The sequence below is a fragment of the Trachemys scripta genome, chromosome 18 (genome assembly GCF_013100865.1).
Source record: "Trachemys scripta elegans isolate TJP31775 chromosome 18, CAS_Tse_1.0, whole genome shotgun sequence".
NCBI classification, from domain to species: domain Eukaryota; kingdom Metazoa; phylum Chordata; order Testudines; family Emydidae; genus Trachemys; species Trachemys scripta.
Window position 1 is genome coordinate 13,346,780 of NC_048315.1, and position 18,606 is coordinate 13,365,385.

An 18,606-nucleotide genomic window follows, 5' to 3' on the forward strand; every position below is an offset into this window, starting at 1 on the left:
TTTAGGCAAGTTTCTTAGTCTCTCTATACTTCAATTTCCCCATCTGCAAAATGGAGATAATGATACTGATGTTTGTAAAATACTCTGCAATTCACTGATGAAAAGCGCTATGTACGAGTGAGGTATTTTACCATCGTCATGTGTTTCTTTATATTCCTGAACGTTCTGGGCTTGTTATAAATCCCCAGTGCTTTACTTTTGCTGGCAAACTGAAATACCCAGGGTGACATTCACCCCACGCACCACTTAAATCTAGAAACAGGTGAACAGTTGATTTTTTTGGTTTGATGGTTTAACTGGAAAAATTAAATTGTTTCAGTTCGATCTGAAATGAATTTTTTTTTAGGAAAAACTAAAACTTTAAAAAAAAAAAGTTGTTTTGGATCAAATGAAATATTTTGTTCAGGATTTAGGGTCGAATCCTACAGATATTCCAGAGCACAGTGCTTCCTGTCCATGATTAGTCTTCTGAAGGAAGCACTTTGCCTGGTAATAACTGTTTACAGGATTAGGCTGATAGGTTGGAAGTGGGGATATAGGGCTTTGTGTGCAGGAGAGAGCTTGCAGGGTCCTGGCTGGTATGAGCGGGGTCAGATTGAGAATGGACGCAAAGACAGAATGAATCCACTGCCAATGTTCCCCTTAACCACCAGTATTCCTTAGTAAGCTCTTAGAACACTCTTCATCTATGTTTTCATCACATAGTTAAACCCAATAGGGTAGATTGCATAGCAAGAAGATTTCCAGCTGATGGTTGGTGACTCCAAAGTAAATAGGTTTGAAAAACCAAATGCATTTTTTCCACATCTACATAAAGGCTGAATCTGAACAGCATAAATCAAATCGCTGTAGTGTGTTATAGGTCTTTTGTATAGAAGGGCACAAGCCATAAAATCTTTATCTGAGGTTGGGTCTGGATTTAACCTTCCTACAGTGCCTTCTCCCCCTACCTTCTCCACACTGCCCCCTGAAAGTTTGTGGAAGTTTGGAGTTTGTATTCTGGTTTGGACCCATCTCTAATCTTTCATACTGCTGTGTTGCTGTGTAGAGAATAGAATGCAGCTGATGTGTTTCAAAACTAATGATTCGTTGAAATGTCAGGGTTTCTGAACCCAAGCTTGGCAAATATGAAGGGGATTTTCTCCTTCCAGCCATACAATATCTAGCAAAGATTTCTTTTTTAAATTGCTTCTCCAGTGTTACATTCCAATAGGAATATACCAGCTGAATTGTGATCACCTGTAGAGATTTTGTGTCTATGAAAGAAATCCTATGACCCAGGATACCTAGGTCAGTCAACACAGCACATCACTGTGTGTGTGAAATTTCAATCCAGGCATTGATCTGAGTCGGATTATACATGAAATAAAAACACAGGCTCTAGCATCTGGTGGGGAAGAAAATTCATTTTACAATGTTGTACATTTAACAAGCAAATTATTATAGTGTTCCAGAGATGCGGTCAGAGGGGACAAGAACAATCTATTCTATAGACAGAACTGCAGATCCTCAGATGGTGAAAATCAACACAGCTTCATTAGTTCAATGGAGCTATGCAGCTTTACCCCAGTTAAGAATCTGGTCTATAGATGGGGACGTTTTTTGAGGCTCTGTTGAATGCCAGCTGTGATGAGATGTCTGGAAAGTCAGGCAGACTGAGTCTTGAAGGGAGCATTATTTTCTTGTCTGCAAACTTGAATGCACAAGTAACTACACCGCTCTCAGAGTATTTTATATTTTGTATTTATTTTTATAATGTACATACTGTGCATGTTAAAATCTCTCTCTCTCTAGGTGACAGGTTTATTTCTGGGTTGGGGTTGGTGGAGAGTGGGGGCCACTCCTTATATATCTTGTGTTTCTTCCTTATCTGTCATTGGCTCAAAGTGCGCTTTGAATTTTCGTTACCCTCATCTTCTCTCCATTTCTTCTGCTTGGTTGGAACACTAGCTTGCTGAGTCCTGTCTTAATTTAGGCCCCAGTTCTGCAACAACTTATACATGTATTTAACTTTGCGCACTGCAAGTTGTCTCATTTAAGTTAGCGGGTCTACTCATAGTGCATAAAGTTAAGCACATGCCTAAGACTTTGCAGGATCAGTGCCTTAAATGTAAGCTCTCTGGGGCTGGACTTGTCTCTTTTTATACATTTGTCCATACTCCATCAAATTGAGGGCCCATTTTTATTTTGGCCTCTAGAGAGTACTGTAAAGAGTAAATAATAATAATTAGAGATGAACAAAACTTTTTGTATGAAAAAGGTTGTGGGTTTTTTGTTGAAAATTTCACACACACCCCCGAAATTTTTCATGATAGAATTAGTGGAGAAAATTTTGAAAATAATTGAAAATGTCTATTTTTACCAATATTTTCACAGAAATTTTGATCAATTTTTTTCTTGAAATCCTTATTAAAGTGTTTTGTTTTACCCCAAACCATGGTTTCTTACTGCAAACCAAGTGTTTGCCAAATGAAAAAAAAAAATGTAGGTAAAAAATGTGGAGAATTTCATGAAAAACAGAAAATGGGTCCATTCCAAATGGCAAAATGGAAACAACATCAAAAATGTTAGTGAAATCATTTCCCCATTTTCTAACTAGCTTGAAGAAGTGTGTGCAGAGTACTTTATCAAGATTTTCTGGCTGTTTGCAGTAGAGTCTTAAGTAATGCACCTTATTCGGTCAGGGCATCTCAGTCACTTACGACAATTACTGAGACAAATATACCTATTGTAGCCTATTGTAATGATCATTCTTTCTATGAATGCTGTTGGTCCAAAGGAATTGGGAAATGCTCTCTTCACAAAATTCCCCTACATCCCTTTGTGTACCAGAAAACAGCTCTTTGTTTTTCTTATAGCTTCAAGTTACTCTTCTGTTTACCCTCAGACAAAGGGTGTTGGGGGAAAGGTCATGAGAGACTAGAATCCTGTAGTACTCTTCTCGCTTCCCGAAACAGTCTGTTCTGATTGCAGTTCAAACAGCTGACTGTTGATTGCTGTACAGGAATCAAATTAGATGAGTTAAAAACCCATATCAATCACCCTCAGGCACACTTGCATATGAGACATAGAATCAAAAGCTTTATGGTAATCAAGGTAAAGTGGCTAATTAAAGTCCATTAAAATTGTCAAGTTGAAAATCTCCTCTCTCGACTTCTGCACCTTCTCAATCCTGTCCGTTTGACAAACCACAGCTGACTTCAGTTATTTTCTGTGGCAAAATGCGCCACAGCTGGACGTGCTACTGAAGGCACCGTAAAAGTCAAGGTATACAATTGTACTCACACCTAGATTATGGGGATACATCCAGTCCTAGAGGCGGGAGGAAAGTGAAAGTAGGAATGTTTGGATTTAAAGTTTACAAACCTTGGAACTGGTTGCAATATAAACACTGCAATAGGTCTCAAAGGGTTTAATGTTTTCCAATATACACCTCTACCCCGATATAACGCGAATTTGGATATAATGCGGTAAAGCAGTGCTCCGGGGGGCCTGGGCTGCGCACTCCGGCGGATCAAAGCAAGTTCGATATAACACGGTTTCACCTATAACGCGGTAAGATTTTTTGGCTCCCGAGGACAGCGTTCTATCGGGGTAGGGGTGTATACCATAAAACTTAAAAAATTAAGATAAAGATCTAACTGTACTGAGACTCCATAGTGTCAGAAATGCCCTGTGACTAATATGCTGTGTTATTTCTAAAGCACTGGTCATCTTACTATATATGTGCCTGTTCTAAATTTAAGCCAAGAATATCCTCCTCTGAGATTGGCTTTTCCCAATTTAACCTCAATATCAAAGTGATTCAGAACGGCATGCAAGGCACCTCCATAAAAAGTGGAAATGACACACACTTTGACATAATGAGAAAATGTCTCAGATTGCACTGTCAAATAATTGCATGCACAATTATTAGGAGGGGCTGTGGTTCATATAACCTTCAAAGCTTACTTGCTTGAGCTGCATGTGCAATCCGATAGTTAGATGTCTAAATCATATGAATTGCGCGCATAAGTAATTGAAGATCCAGTTATCGGTGCTTGCAAAATCAAAAGCTGGTTTGAGGCCTTTTTCCAAAATCAGGGTCAAAACTGTTAGGCACTATATTTTGATATGGGCTTAATGCCTGATATTTCAGAGGTGTGAGAGCACCTGTAGCTCTCATAAGCATCAGTGGGAGCTGCAGGCTATATGAACCTCAGAAAAATAGGCCTTAGCATTCTCTATACTATAGTACAGGGGTCGGCAACCTTTCAGAAGTGGTGTGCCGAGTCTTCATTTATTCACTCTAATTTAAGGTTGTGTGTGCCAGTAATACATTTTAACGTTTTTAGAAGGGCTCTTTCTAGAAGTCTATAATATAGAACTAAACAATTGTTGTATGTAAAGTAAATAAGGTTTTTAAAATGTTTAAGAAGCTTCATTTAAAATTAAATTAAAATGCAGAGCCCCCTGGACCGGTGGCCAGGACCCGGGCAGTGTGAGTGCCACTGAAAATCAGCTCACGTGCCGCCTTCGGCACACATGCCATTGGTTGCCTACCCCTGCTATAGTATGTAATGTCATTGGGACTGGATTTTTTCCTAGCTTTCAGATTTTTAAAATGTTGACCCCTGCTTTCAGGGTGATTGTTAGAAAGCTGTACTTTTCAAAATAAAAAGTTGTTTCAACCCAAAACCCAGAATGGTTTTGTTTTGAAAATATTGAACCTAGGTGTTTTGACAATTTTGAAGTTTTTGAATTCCCCCTCCCCTCCCCCCCCGAATGGGAAATTTGTCAAAACCAGCCCTTTCCCACAAACAGTTTCAGGTTTGACGAATCAGTATTTTCTAACGGGAGGGGGGGGGGATTGTTTTATTGAAAATTCCTCATCAGCTCTAGACGTGACATGATTTTTGAGTGCTTTTTGTTGGGTGCACAACTTGAGACAGCATTCTGAAAACCAGGCTTCTTTAAAGGTGTCTCAAGTTGGGCACCCAAAACCTACTTTTGAAAACATTGGCCTATAGTATTTAGCTAAGAACATCACTGGCTGTGCTCACCATTGCTTGACTCTGCAATGGAAAAGCCTGGATTAACTCCACTGTGGTTTCGCTAACATTCACTTCTGATTGCCGATGCTATTTTCAGGAAAAATCTCATGCCTGAAAAAATAGATGAATACTTCAGCTGAAGACCAGGAAGTGTAACTTAAACCTTCCCCCTCCCCCATTTTTGTGACCAACTTAAAGAGGACATTGTATGAAATACAGTGATGTTCATGTGTCAAAGGCATCAGAAGAAGATGCAGTATGTGAACGAAACGTTTAGTGAATACGTTTTTCAGATGCTGCGGTCTGTCGTATTTCTACTATAGAGTGTCCCTATAATTTTGTTGTTTGTGTTTTGCTTCATGCACAATTATTTTTTTGTAACATTTCCTTTCTCTAAATAGTGTAAAGTACATTTCTGGAGGCAAGACAGTATATTATGTTAGACCATAAGTCTGACACTGAGGTTCCTTATCCCTACTCCCTAGAATAAAAATCACCCCCAAAAGCTCTTTACTACTGACGTGGTAGAAAGTTCAGTTGAAGCCTACAGAAACTGCTGGTTACTCTGTTGCTATGAGTACAGTTTTTTGCCTTGTTAAAAACAAGGTGATCAATTCTCAAGTCCCCTCCAGCAGTTCACTTAGCATTTGTTGGCTCTTGCAAGATACCAATATTCTAGAGTAGTGAGGGAAGGAAACACAAATCGGCTGTCACGGAAAAAAAGAACGAGTCAAGGAAGTAATTTTAATGTATGTGTTGGATCATTCGGCCTGTGACCAACAGGCAGACAAGGAGATTTTGCATTTTAGGTCTAAGGAAAAATGAGGTTCTTATCTGTTATCTAATATCAGAATGCAGATTGCACAGTACTGAAACAATACTGTGCAATCATCTTAGAAATCAAATCTGATGTATATTCAGTGTGTTGCCTACAAAACACACTGGCATGAGAAGAGGCACACAATTGCTTAGGTGAAAGTGAATCATAGCCACAAATTTTGCAGTAAACCCAAGTTTGAGGCTAAAATGAATTGTGCCTCATTTTGACCATTGATAAGGAGTTAAGAACATAAGAACGGCTGTACTGGGTCAGACCAAAGGTCCATCTAGCCCAGTATCCTGTCTACTGACAGTGGCCAATGCCAGGTGCCCCAGAGGGAGTGAACCTAACAGGTAATGATCAAGTGATCTCTCTCCTGCCATCCATCTCCACCCTCTGACAAACAGAGGCTAGGGACACCATTCCTTACCCATCCTGGCTAATAGCCATTAATGGATTTAACCTCCACGAATTTATCCAGTTTTCTTTTAAATGCTGTTATAGTACTAGCCTTCACAACCTCCTCAGGCAAGGAGTTCCACAAGTTGACTGTGCGCTGTGTGAAGAAGAACTTCCTTTTATTTGTTTTAAACCTGCTGCCCATTAATTTCATTTGGTGGCCTCTAGTTCTTATATTATGGGAACAAGTAAATAACTTTCCCTTATTTACTTTCTCCACATCACTCATGATTTTATATACCTCTATCATATCCCCCCTTAGTCTCCTCTTTTCCAAGATGAAAAGTCCTTGCCTCTTTAATCTCTCCTCATATGGGACCCGTTCCAAACCCCTAATCAGTTTAGTTTGTAAAGCTTCAAACGTCTTACATTTTAGGATCCACAATGTGACATAACCATTGAGAACACCTCAGAAGGTCCAACTGCTTTTCTTGATCTCTAAACCTCCTGAGTTGTACACTCAGGAACCCAAGCCAGGTCTAATTCTTCAATTGAATGGAAGAGGAGGACATCCATCCTGAGTTCCTGAGAAACTCAATTGGTCAGATGTACATTCTTAAATGAAGTTGTCTGACCTGCTTAATCTTTGGATTTGTATGTGCCATGCAACAATGTAGCTATGCATTAGGACACCGACCTCAGGGCATGTTCTTCCCTCAGTTACATCCCGTGAATCTCTTTACAGCCCACTGAAGTGACTGGGGGTTGCACAGGTGTATCTGACGGTAGAATTAGGCTTTTTTTTTTTTTTTTTTTTTTTTTTAATACTGTCATGCTGAGTTCATGATCTATGCGTGTTTCAAACTCTGTGTGGTCTTGTGGGGCACTGATTTTTGCACACACACCAGATTGCTGAGAACTGTTTTCCACATCAGTTTTAGTAACGGTCCCAGGAGCCAGCGCTGGAAGCAATCGGAGCGCTCATTTGGACTGTTTTCAGTAAAGTTGCCGAAAGCGTGGCTGAAGCTCAGTGAGGCAGGGATGCCTGATCTTGTAGTCCTTAGGCAAAGCACCCATTGATATCAGTTAACGTGAAGTCAATGGGAGTCTTGACTGAGCTAGGATTCTAAGATTGAACTCAATGAGTTCTATTAAGTGATACATTCATTATAGAAAGATACAGCTGGGTGAGGCTCGTGAACTCTCGCAATGCTAAAAATACAACATCGTACGACAGATGAGTTCACTAATCTGCCCAATAGGAGTACGTTGCTGGTCTTGCCATTTATCAGTCCAGCCAGTTCCTTGGTGTTCCTGGGATTGTTTTGGTCTTGTGGCCTCAGCAATTGGTTTGGCAATTGATTGATGGCTCTGGAGTTCATAGGAAGCAAAACTAGTATCTAAGAAAATAGCAGAATGAGAGAGAAGCAGAGCCACAATCCTGGGGAATTTGGAATGCCAACTATGCCTACATTCCAAGAGGAGGCCAACGATTCAGACCTACTGTTAATGGATCTATTGACTGAATGAGTCCGAGGCAGATGGGCAATTCCAAAAAAAACCCCAACTCTTCATAAGGAATCTGAAAGGCAACAGTGGTATGATCAGTTATGTTGTGTGTCAGTGTAGCCCTTTATATTTTTTACTAAATTCTACACTTGAAAGACAAGGTGATTTTGTAAGAATGACTGAAATAGGGTGTCCGATTCTAGGACCTTGCTCAGAGATGTAGAGCTGCTTTCCTGACTCATCTTGGCACCCACAGTAGTTAGGTCCTCTTAGTTCCAACACAGGAGTTTTGCTTATTGAGATTTGAATGTTTCCCTTGGCCAGAGGGGTCCTGCAGTGAGAAACCCTAGGAAAAGGCTCCTGTAATAGGAAACTTAGGCTGAGATTTGTTTAGTTTTAATTTCACACCAAATCGCAACCCAGGAAGCAAGTAAATTTAAAGACATCTGATGTGCAAGTAGGTTTACTGTGTTAACAATTGAGCAAGAATGCTACCTGCACATAGTGACTTTACATAGTTCCGTCTCTGTCCTCTCACAGTAACATTTTTGTATCATGTACAAATCAGAAGTTGAATTTGCAAGGATAGTGGTTAGAAATCTCCACCTTGGACCATAAAATAGAGCAGCCTTTTATTAGCCATAAATAAGCTGCTTGCAATCAAAATGTAACTGATCATTTTGCTGATGTATTCATAAATCAAAATGCTGCACCACTGTAATCTCTCTAGTATAGCCATAGCCTAAGAGTTTTCTGTAATTTTTGTCCACTGCCAAACTGAATGCATACGTTTTTGCAGTGAGTCCGCTGTGTAATAACCATTCTCACTTACATACGTTGGAGAGAAGCTGTCTGCTTATTTAGGAGAGACCAGATGATCTTCCCTCTTTCCCTACTTCTTCCTGTAGGACTTGTCTTGGGAAGGCCACGTGACTCCTGTGCCTTCCTTTGGTTAGGGTCATGGCTTGGTGAGTGGCTTTTCCTCTCTAGCTGGTGCTTGACCTCAGCACTCCCCTTTGCTTTGTCCCACTGCTGCACTGCTTTCTACACTCAGCTGTTCTCTGGGGCTTCTGAAATCCTGGAGCTATTTAAAACCTTGGCCGTGGTAACATTTCAGCTGCTATATTGCCCTCTTCGGCACAAGTCATGGAGAAACTCCACGTGCAGCTAAATGTAAGAGAGATTCTGAATCAAGAGGTGCAGTTAAGGGATCCTGCTGCTATCTCAGGGAGCATGTGGGGCCTCGCAGGTTCCCACACTAAATCATGCAACTGGAGAGGGTAAAGAGGCAGGAGAGAGTGGCATATCCTCCTTATTGTCGATTGTGGGGAGAGTGTCTATGGGCTTATGCAGAGCATATTTTGGAACCTCCAGACGTCTGTCTATCCAGCATGCGGGGGGGACGGGAATGGGGGGGGACATGATTCAGAGCTGCTGCCACAGCAGTTAACTTTGACTTCTAATCAACTTGGGGAGCACAGCCTCTCAGAGCAGGGCTATCCATTCCACTGCAGCACGCAGGTTTAATTGTGCCCCCAAGCCACACACCAAAAGAATGAGAACTGTTTCCTTAACTGAATCGCCACTCCGCAGTGGAAAGAGAGATGAAAAGAGAGGAGAGCATTTTGGGGTTGTAAATACGTTATTCTCCCTTGGCCTTTACAGCATTTCAATGTCAGTTATTCAAATGCTTCCATTAAAAACATGTTGGGTTGTTTTTAAACAAAATAAACACATCTTCAAGTTGAAAGTAGCCACTGCTAGATTTTCCTGTTAGGGCCGATCTACACATAGTTAAATCATTATAAAAACGGTATCACTTTAAAAACAGATATAGTTACATTTAATGAAACTCCCGGGTGTGAACGCGGTTATAGTAATTATCAGAGTGTTTGTATCCACTTAATTACCAAAATAAAAGGGCTGATTTTTATATAAAGCTAGTTTATGCTGGTATTACTGCATCCACAGTAGAGGTTGCACTGATTTAACTATATCTGTTTTGATTTGTGCATAAGCAAAAACTAAGTATACTGATTTATAGTCAAACTCTTGGATATTCCTCTCAGGTATTCCTTTAGTGCATTAAGAACACAAACTCTGTTTGAAGACTTGTATAGTTGTCTGAACCCAGATCTATTCTGTCCCTGATTCAACAAAATTGATAAGAACATGATAATTCCATCTCTATTCAGCCAAGCATGTAAGATGTCCTACTGATGTCAATGTCTTAAACTTAAACACATGCTTAATTTGTTTGCTGCAACAGTGCCTCTGTGAAGCTCTCCTACCTCTTAATTTGGCGGATAATGATTCACATTATCCTTTGTTCTGAGCTCTCATGAAGAGGACATACATAGTGCTGAAATGGATCTTTAGTGGCCCACAGCTGGGCGCATTGTTACCGGTACCAGTGAGAATTCGGAAACCAATATGCTTAATGCACAGTAATTTATTTGAGAAAGAATTACACAAGTAGTTAAGTTTACATAGTACACATCTTTCCCAAGAAGCCTCAGTTGCTCAAGCATAAACCCTCAATAACTATGTTAGCCTTACACAGTATCCTGATCGGCAAACAAAGCAGGTTTATCTACCGATTCTAGATGGAGAAGCCTTCTCTTCTTTTCCCCTCTCAGCTACTTGGTCCATCAAGTGTCCCCCGAAGCAGGGTCTAGGTCACCCTGAGGACTTCTGTCTTCAGATGTTAAGTTAGTTCCCCAATTAACTAATTTACTTTGCTTAGCATTTGCCTTTGCTTAAAGGAGTCCCATGTCCCAGAAATATGGCTTGTGGGTGTCTTATTACTGATTTTCTTTAATTAATATTTTGGAAGGGACTGCAAAGCAGACACAGACCAAAGTTCAATCACCCTCTTATCAATTATTCACTTAAGCTCTTCCCGTGATGCCATCCAGAGTGGTCAGTTTGACCCAGGTCAGCTTGTACTAAGCCCACTGATTGCGTGGTTTTACGTGAGCTGGTTCTCTTGCTGATCTTCCAAAGTTCGATGTTGAAACACACACACAGCTTGAGCCTTTATTAACCATTCAGGTGCTGTTTTAACACTGCCAGTAATTTTCCACACCATTTATCTAATGCTAAGAGAATCCTGCTCCCAGAATCCTCTAGCTGATTCCGACATGCCAAGCCATACCAAACTCATGCTTACCACATTCATTCGTATCAGTCATAGCAATTCATAATAATTTGGCACTGACCCAACACATAGCATCATACATACAAAACCAGAACATTATTACTTGATTGCTGGCTCCATCTAATGTGATCTGTCCATGGATTTATCATGTGCATATCACTGTTGTTGTTATTAATATTGCAATAGCACTTCGAGGCACCAGTTAGGAACGGTGGTGTGTTATAGGAGTGCTCTACATGGGAGAGATGTCTTATTCTGCACAGCTCTTTACATGAAGCTGTGATCCAGCACATAGCACAGTGGCCTCTGTTAAGTTTAACAAGACAGTGTCTGCCCCAAAACCCCCTTGATCTTGATTAATGACAAGATGCAAAAAGTGGAAGAGACAAACAGATTGTGTCAGGTGATAGTACTAGATAACGGTGATATGAGCATGCTTTCCTGTAGGCTAATGGGGTGGTATACAGTGCAGCTTGCAATGCCTCGCTGTTATCAACAGGCAGTGCTCTATAAGTAACAAGCCGTCCGATGTGAAAAATAAGACCCATCAGATCCATCACTAAGGGGAATGATTAAGTTTGTCATTGCACCGACGGCGTCCTAAAGTTTAGATAGCTTTTGTTAAGTGAATGAATCAAACATCTCGGTGTTTGTACTGCATCTACTGCTTCTCAAAACTAATTAGTTGAGCTGGTAAAAACAAATGACGGAGTAGTTTTCTGTTGAAAAATGCATTTTCATCAAAATCTGACTTTTTTCAGGAGTATGTCAATTTCAGCAAAAGTTTTGACAGGAAAAATGTAATTTGGAGAACATTGATTCCTTTTGTTTAGACTTAAAATTACTATATCATACATTTAATGTGTATTAATATACATTATAATATAAAATAATAATTTCATTTTAACGTCCACATTTTATTAAATGTTACGTAAATATTTTGTTTCATGTTGAAATACCATAAGGTAAAAATGCTTCGTTTTGATAAATATTTCCAAATCATTTTTTTCCTAGCATTGTCGTTTTGCTGGAAAACGTAGCTCTTTATTCCAATTTGGAACAGAATTTTTTTTCAAAATATTGGGATTTCCTATGGAACGGAAATTCTGGTTTCCTGACCAGATCTACTAAGCAGTCAGCTGATGGCAAACCGTCACCAGATCAACGTTATCTGGTATTCCGTCTCTGTTAAATATATTGATATATATATGGGGAGAAAGCTCAGTGTTTGGCCAAGTTTTAAATAGCTCATTCCCTGACTTTATTCCAGTTCAGATACGGTGTATATTGGTGGGAGAGGGGGGAGCCTACAAACTGGTGAATCGTTATCCTTGGGATCCCTCTGCATTGTCTGGCTTGTGGACACTTAATGATTTATTGGGTCATCACACTCTCTGGTGACCCCCTGCTATATGGATTTCACATTTAACTTTTTTTGTTAAATTTTACTCTAATTATTAATTGTTTTTTAACAGTGAACACGGTAAGTGTACTAATGCATAGCACTATTTTATCTCATGCAATTAAATATAGCGGTGAAGGCCAGACTGAAATATTGTACATATACATGACTGTGTTAACATCACCTACATTTTTACATATTGATGTTGAAATCAAAACTGACAATACAGAACTGGGCCTGTCTTCACTGGAAATCAGGCTAATTATTTTCTCCCTATCAAAAAATGTGAAATTTACAGTGCAAAGGCTTTTAAGGAAATGCAAACATCTCCTTGAATTTCAGGTAGTGCTGCATTTCATGGAAAGGTTTTCATACCTCCCCAGTTTTCTGAATGAACTCCTGAAAGCCATTTTTTTTTGGTTAAAGACTGTATACAAAGGGATTGCCTCAAGTAGGGAAATGTGAACTGTTGTAACTACATTGATGTAATTTATGGAGGTAGGTTGTGCTCAGGTCAGCCCCCAAAGAGGGATTGCAATGATGTGGTCTTTCCATCAATGGCTATTGAAAATGGTGCCACATGATGGCTCTGAGGGCGGTCAGTTAAAGTAAGTAAATTTTCCATCTCTCCCATAATCCCTTTTCTTCGGGTTTGCCACCGATGGTATAACTAATAACAGAGACTCTGGGTTAACGCCGCTCTGATACCGTAGCTCAAGCCAAAGTGCAAAGTTCATGCTAGCAAGGCTGTCACTAGGTTTCCTCGTGGCTGGCCTCTCTAGTTGATACATCACCATGTTATTTAGATGATAGCTACAGCTATCGAGAGGTTATTCGTCAGTCCCAGAAATAGGGGACCAAGAATTGAAGACTCTGCGTCTTTCTAAAAACTGGGGCTAGAGGCAGGCTTTACGGTACTAACAACAGTTTTAGCTTATTAAATATGGCATTAATATTAGAGATTGATACCTGGGTCCCAATTATGCAGCATGAGTTAAACACCAAAAAGGTTGGTGTAGGAGTTTGGCCCATTATAAAGATTGGGGACATTTGCAGAATTCAGGTAAGGGTTTGGATTTTGAGCAACAATCTTAAAAATCAAGCATAGTTGGATGTTGATTTGAGCAACCAATGGGTCGTTATTACTTATCCTAATCCTACAGAATGTAAAATATATCTCATGTCACCTGACCACTGGAATATGGGCTATTCCGATGTGGGTCTCTCTCATGCTCTCTTGTTGAATTATTCATATAAAGTGGAATGGCTTCCATAGTTACTGGGCCTAGAGACAGAATGTGAGACTGACTCCATAATCCAGTGGTCAGAGCACTCACTTGTCTCCTCTTTAGTCAGATGGGGAAATTGAACCAGGGTCTTCCATAGCTTGGGTGAGTTCCCTAACCCAGTGGTTTTCAACCTGTGATCCGCATACCCCTAGGGATCCGCAGACTATATCTAAGATTTCCAATGGGGTTCACATCTCCATTCGAAATTTTTTAGGGGTCCGCAAATGAAAAAAGGTTGAAAACCGCTGCCCTAACCAGTGGACTAAAGTTTATAAGAGAGACTGCCTCTTCCTTCCCACCACTCCTTGGCCATTTTGTGCAGAGGTAGGTGTGCTCGAGAACACCTACTGGATCTGGGCCCACAGGCAAGATAGGCGCTGTTCCACCTATCTTCACCTGGCTTGTGGGTCATGCTGAGGCTGAGATGGGAGATGAGCATTCTGGATGCCTACCTGAGGCAGTGGTGGGCATTTCCAGAGGCAGAAACCTAGGTTCCTATGGGAATTGAGGGTTTGGTGAAAATTGAGGTGCCAAGTGAATTTAAGATTAGATGGAGCTGAGTGGGAGTTTTGTGGATTGCAAATCTGGGCTAAAGTTGCCCAAGTCCCTTTGTAGATCTGGGTCTAAGCGCCCAATGTCGCATAAGCCTCCTAAACTGTATTGCCTGCTCTGTAACAGACTTAACGCCCAGTCCCATCCCTCCTTTCAGCATTAGACTACAGTCACAATGGGTTCTTCGGTCAATAAAAGTGGAAGGAGACTTCCAAAGAGTTTGTTTTCAGTTAGAGCCTTGAAGGTACTAGTTCAATTAGAAGCAGAGGAGGATCTGAGCTGCAGTGTTTGTGCTTGTTGGAATCCAAATTTTTGGATTGGGTCTGCCTCTAATTAGTCTATTTCCTTTTGCATCAGTTATTTAGGTGGGGAAACAGTGATGTAAAGTCACACACTGTTACCTGCTGTTTCTTACTCTGCCACACTCAGGTTTGGAATTTTCATTGAGTGCAGGAGTCAATTATTAACACACATGGCACATCTCCTCCTTGATTTCTATAAACGTTGATCGTTCTATGGTAACTGGAGCCAGGAGAAAGACCACTGTTTTTCCTGAAAGTGGAAAACATTGGTATACTAACTCATAGTTAGTTAATTATTCATTTTCAAACTTAAACTGTGTCCTCTTCAAAGTGTGTGGGTGGAAATGTGATTGCTCTAGGTTGCTTTGCTAAATGAATCCCATTTATGGCTAGCACCGTGAGGTTATGTTTTGGGCCGAACATTTTATGAACAGCATCCTTTGATCTAATTAAGAAAAAAACAACACAAAATAAACATGCAGTATATTTTTCAGCTTCAATTTGTACAAGTTTACAGCAAAAGCCACCTTCTGTATTAAATGCATGCTCCCTTCTGCACAGTTCTGGTTCTAAGCAATCCTTTGTGCTTGCTACTTCTACAAAGGACAAGTTCACCAAGAACAGAAGGTGCCATTAAATCAGTCACTCTGTGTTTACAGTAATAGCAGTCACTGGCTTCAGCTACATGCTGTTTTATTACTGCAACTAAACAGCACTTGGGAAGTCATGTTTCCGTTAATATCAGAGGCCAGCCATAATGTTGTATATAGAGGTGAGCAAATAATTGGTCCATACATAATTTATTTGATTGTTTTTTTAATCTCATTTGCAACTTGTCCCTTGAACAAAAAGTGAAATCCTCACATTTTTTCCGAAAGAAATTAATAGACAACAAATAAAATATTTTGTCAAATTGTGAATATTTACAATTTGCAGTTTGTGCTGTGTTGCTTAGTTACAAAAGTCAAACTGTGCTCTTTCTGATCTCTGATTGGATGACTCTGGTATATAAGCAACACAACACAGATTGGAAATTGCGAACTTTACCAGTGAACACAAACATTTAAATGTCTTTTCCAAGAATATTCTAGTCAAGCTCACAATTAGGCTTTTGGACGTATTTGTGCTAGTAAAGCTTGAAGGCACAAAAATTCACATAAAGCAAATACAGTAGGGTAGAAAATATGGTTGAATTGAAATTTGCTTTCAAGTTCTAATGACTAGTGTTTTTGTCTGTCTGGGTTCTTGTACTGGTACCCATCTCTCTCTTATCTGACCATTTCCTCCGACTGGTTGCTTACCATTGGTTATAATGTATTCCAGACCATTAGGCGTTTACAGGGCTATTCCGCAGCTTGACTGCAACCAAATCCTTGTGATCAAAGAGGCAGACTTCCTCTTCCTGCAACGCTCTGCAAGGCAGACATTAAAACAGCTATTGAAATAAAATAGTATGTGTGGGAATGTGAATGTGTGTGTCTGATTTGCTCCAGACACTACAGGTATATGATTTCAATGTGAGCACTCCCCCCAGCAGACCTCATGCTTCCTGAGGCTTGGCATTTCCTGTGAATGCATTTACCATTAATTGCTTTCTTCCTCAACTCTATATGAGTAGAATGGGTGACATCTGGCAAATATTTTTGCTAGAAGGTCAAACAGCCCTCCCTCCCCCCAGACACTTTTTCAGTTTTTTAAAATCACATTCATGCTGCTAAACTGCCGGTGACTCAGTTCATAGCAATGTTGTTGATAGAGTCTCATCTGACCCAGGTGAAATGCATCTTGTGTCTCTCAACGGCAGGCTTTGGTTAGAAGGGGGAACCTGTTACTTACCTTCAGATAGGCACACAGAACTTCTGTAATGCATTTTGCCTTCTTCTGAACCACCAGTTGTCTTAATATTTTCTCCTTTCTTTCTCCCCTTGACAGTGCCAAAATCTAGCTTTTGCTCATTTTTCTCTTAATCAGAAATGCTTGCTGGTCTTCAGATACTGGCTGCTTCACCCCTTGGAAGGATGACTATCTACATAGAAGTCTCTGCTTATGCTTAGTCATCCGCTGGATCTTCTGCTTCATATCTCAGCTCCTGAAGCCACACACAGTTTCTCTCTAACTCTGGATTTCGCTTGTGAGATCTCTTGAGATTTTTGACTTGATGTATTCTTGCTGTGCCTGTAAAGCCTATGCTCTAATCAGTAAAATGCCAGGGACCAGTTTAGGGACCAATCTAAAGCCCTTTGCACATAGAAAGGATGGAGCTTCCAAGGAAGCTGTCCTGATCTTATTTCCAAAGAGTGAAATCCCCAGAGGAGGAAGGCAGAGAGAAGTCAGTCTACTGATCGACACTAGAACTAACAGGGAAACAAATACAAACATCTAGTTAAGTCTTTTTGGCTCTAGTTAGATCAAATGTGGGTTTGCATCCAGTCTGTCTAATGGGCCAGCTCAGCGCTTGGATTCAAGTACTTCTGGATTCCCTAAAGATATGGATTTGAACATAGGAACACAGACTCTTGCCTACCAAAAAATCTCCTGCAGCAAGCTCTTGAAGTAACTTTGTTCTCTTAACTGTTTGTTTAGTGGAAGAAAAAAAGGCATTTGTCATTTGTGTTTTCAAGATGAAATTCAGCCTTAATATCACTGTTTTTTATTTATTGCACAGTATCTAGCAATCCTGGGAACAGCAGTAGAGGATATACCAGGCATGTTGCTGGTGCTAATTGTAGAAAACACATGTCACTGTTACCTGAAAAGGTGATGTTCCAGTTCTGTGGAACCAGTGGCTCGCCAACTGAGCTACTTAACACTTTGAATACTGGCATTTTCCATCCAGCATTTGCCAGCACCATGAGTGATGACTATCTCCAAGGGGTTAACACAGACACATTGGTAACAACTGCCCACCATCTCTGCTTAAATATGTGGCTCACATGTGGTTGCTGTTCTGGATCCTGCAGGGAGCTCTGGGAATGAAGCGACCGAGAGCAACTGCTGTGGCTAAAAAAAATGAGAGAGAGCAATTTAATAAATGAAATTCCCTTTTTCATTATATTTCATTCTTGGCTGCGATTGCTGGTTGGAAGAAGTCTATGGCGGTGGGTGAAGGAGGTGCAGAGTTCACTAAGATATAGAACCCAGAAAAAGTGTAAGAAATCCTGGTATGGTGGTAGCCCTGCTTGTCATGGATTGTCCAAACATACCACAAATGCTTCAATTGGCGATTTCTGCTGTGTGGTGGAAGATGTATTGTTTCCTTCTCAGCGTGTGTGGAATTTAATAATGGTTTTCAACCCTACAATGTCATCCCAACTCAGGGGTGACCAAAAGTCGTCGTCGTCTGATGGCTTTTTTGGGAGGTTTGTATGAAAGGACCTGACTTTCAGTGATGCTGAGCACTCAGATCTGCAGTTGAAGACAGTGGGAGTTGTATGTTCCCAGCATAGCTGAGAATCAGGCTTACTTTACATCACACCTCTTAGTCAAAGATATCAAAGCCTCCTGGAAAGGTAGAGAGGTTAAGTGAGTGACTTAAAGTGGTCCACACTGGACTTGGGAACAGAATCCAGGATTCCTGACATCCAGTCTCCAGTTATAATCCCCAGTCAGCACTGCTGTCCAGTGCACAAGGTGAAGGTGACATTCCGCTAAGTGAGAAAGCAGCCTAGGAGAATAAAAGAAACCGGTATAAAGTTTTGTTTAGAGTAGGGCTTCTGAACCTGGTGAGTAACAACTGAAAGGGGTGGAGGTGGGAGAAGGGGGGGTCACAAACATAGGCTTTGCTTGGTGCAATTGTGAGCAGAATTTGGCCCAATGTGTTCAGACTTTGGAAAAACATCAGAAGCTTTGGGTACTGAATCAAATCTCTGTACCAGGTTCACTAGTCTGCTCTGAATCAAATCTCTGTACCAGGTTCACTACAACGTTACATTTCAACAGCCTGCCCCGTGATAACATTGTGATCTTAATCAAGCACTCAATAAGACTTGAGCACTAATTCTCAGGGATTCTCAAACAACAAATACACTGGTGCCCTCTACCCCTTTTTGTATTTACACTGAGCTTTTATCTTTATTAAGCAATCAATAGACAGAGACACCACTGAATAATGGCCAAGGCCGCTCTGACGTGATTCATCAC

General features: G+C 40.6%; 1 protein-coding gene and 1 long non-coding RNA gene across 3 annotated transcripts in view; one reads left to right on the forward strand and one right to left on the reverse strand.

Annotated features, from left to right (window-relative positions):
- CALN1 (calneuron 1) overlaps positions 1-18,606 on the forward strand; it is a 176,433-nt gene that overhangs the window by 110,329 nt on the left and 47,498 nt on the right. The gene's annotated exons all lie outside the window — the stretch shown is intronic.
- On the reverse strand, positions 2,497-17,541 carry LOC117867613. The gene is made up of 3 exons (XR_004643448.1): positions 17,216-17,541; positions 15,768-15,878; positions 2,497-2,996 (listed from the first exon to the last, which is right to left on the reverse strand). It is a non-coding gene; the product is annotated as an uncharacterized LOC117867613 (long non-coding RNA).